The 2,053-nt window shown below is 50.5% G+C and overlaps 1 protein-coding gene and 1 pseudogene across 1 annotated transcript in view; both read left to right on the top strand.

Annotated features, from left to right (window-relative positions):
• The window catches only part of LOC102418593, a 4,616-nt pseudogene extending 3,764 nt beyond the window's left edge, over positions 1–852 (top strand).
• The window catches only part of PTGER3 (prostaglandin E receptor 3), a 104,494-nt gene that overhangs the window by 100,951 nt on the left and 1,490 nt on the right, over positions 1–2,053 (top strand). The window lies entirely within an intron of this gene.

The following is a 2,053-nucleotide window of genomic DNA, read 5'->3' as shown; positions in this document are numbered from 1 at the left end:
AGGAACACACTGAGGTCTGCTGGTCTCTGGCTTGCCTCTGACATCTCCATGCTTTAAGTTCATTCAATCTTCATAACTTTCTCCATTGACCCCACACCTCAGCCATTTGTACTTTACAAAATTTCAAGGAACTGGGCAGCAAGCAAAGAAACAGACAATTTGAGAACAGGGCATACATAATCCCTCCTTAACATCTCAAAGAATCTATTCCTTTTGACCTGTGTCATACTTCTAGGAGGCTCTGGGGCCATGCACTTTCTTGGTGACTGTATGAAGAACCAGAGGTTGAGCCCAGAGTAGGAACCATGGAGTCCTCCAGCTCAGAGTCTGGCACTGCACGCGGAGAAGCTACCAAGTAAGATGGCAGGTCGGTCTGTGGCTCATCTCTTCATGTACGAGACAAGCAGCGAGGTGCTAGAGGTGCTAGATGAGCTCTACCGTGTGTCCAGAGAGTACAGCCGTGTGTCCAGAGAGGAAAAGCCGGCCCCACGCCCAGCGGGTCATCAAGGACCTCATCAAGGTGGCTGTCAAGGTGGCCGTGCTGCCCCGGAGTAGATGCCTTGGCCCCAGTGAGCTGGCCCTGCTACCCGCCTTGACTGCGCTCAGCTTTGGCGAGGTGGACTTCACTTTCGGGGCCGTGGTGCTGGCTGGCCTGCTGAGCGATGCCAGGACATACTGCTGGTGCTGGTACAGCACCACCTCACGCCCAAGCCACACAGCCACAGCCGCTGCGGGTTCCATCACCTCTCTGGCCCAGGCCTGCTCACAGCCCTCTATGGGCCTGACTTCCTTCAGCACCTTGGCAAGATCGGTGATGGACTCAGGAAGTTGCTGGGTGAGGGACAGCTCTGAGAGCCCTGAACCCAGCACATTCCACCTTGATCTTGACTAAACGGCTGGCCGAGAACGCAGCAGACAAGAAATGGGCTTTCTAACCCTGCTCATCTGCACTAAGGCTTTCAGTCCTCAGGCTTCAGTCTTCCCCAAGACTGCTTTTGACTCCGACACCCCCACACCCCCAAATGACTGGTGGGGGAAAAGCAAGAAGGCCTCACTCCCACTCCAGCCCAGGGCAGGAAACAAAGCTGCCTGAAAAGACGTAGTGAAACTTGGATCTCTTATTTCCTCCATAAGGGATGTTTGAAACAGGGAAGCCCTCTCTCCTAGGAACCCCTCTAGGGACACTAACGACAGAGGGGGAAGGGGTGGCTTTGAGACATCCTAGACCTGCAGTTCTGGGCAGAGCCAGGACTGACACCAGAGAAGACTCTGTTCCAGAGTGCAGGAAGAGGGGCTAGGGCAGGGGAGTCTCACAGGGGAAATAAAAGAAAAAAGAAAGAAAATTAATTGGCCTCACAGCTACCTCTCTGTTTCTTTCTCCCTCTCCTCCTCCACCTCCTCCTCCTCTCCCTTCTCCTCCTTTTGCTCTTCCTTCTTCTCTTCCTCCTCTCTCTCTCTCTCTCTTCCTATTAGTCTTTGTTTTTCTCGGCACATCTTCTGTATATTGGCTATACCTTGCTCTTCAGTCCAATGACTCCATTTCTCAACACACATGACTATCCCACAATTCTGGAGTTTATATTTCGTCAGTTTCAACCAATCAAAAGAGACCAAGATTAGCTTCTCTTACTCTCAATTCAAAACTTATGAAACAGAATCTTATTAGTAAAACTTGGATCTAGTGACCACCCCAGTCCAACCAAGTGTGACATACAGACTGGGTTAGACCCACGGCTGTATAAGAACCTTGGCCCCTCCACCTTTAGAGTAGGCTCACGTCTCTGAAAATAGATCCTGTAGAACATAGCGGTGGAAGGAGTGTTGAGGTGAATGAGGGGGACAGGGTAGGGGAAAGGCTCAGTTTGAAACAGACCTTCCTGTCATTATATCCACATACCAATTCTGCCTCTTTAATGTCCTTAATCAGTCTATTTGTCTCTTTCCTCATTGCAGCTAAATTAGTCCAAGCTGCCCTATCGAACAGCTTATTCTAATGCTTTCTTATGCCCCCAGATTCCTCCATCAGAATCTATCACTGTGCAGCCAAAGTAAC

This window comes from Myotis lucifugus, unplaced genomic scaffold (assembly GCF_000147115.1).
Source record: "Myotis lucifugus unplaced genomic scaffold, Myoluc2.0 scaffold_251, whole genome shotgun sequence".
Lineage (NCBI taxonomy): Eukaryota > Metazoa > Chordata > Mammalia > Chiroptera > Vespertilionidae > Myotis > Myotis lucifugus.
This window is presented reverse-complemented; position numbering and strand designations above follow the sequence as displayed.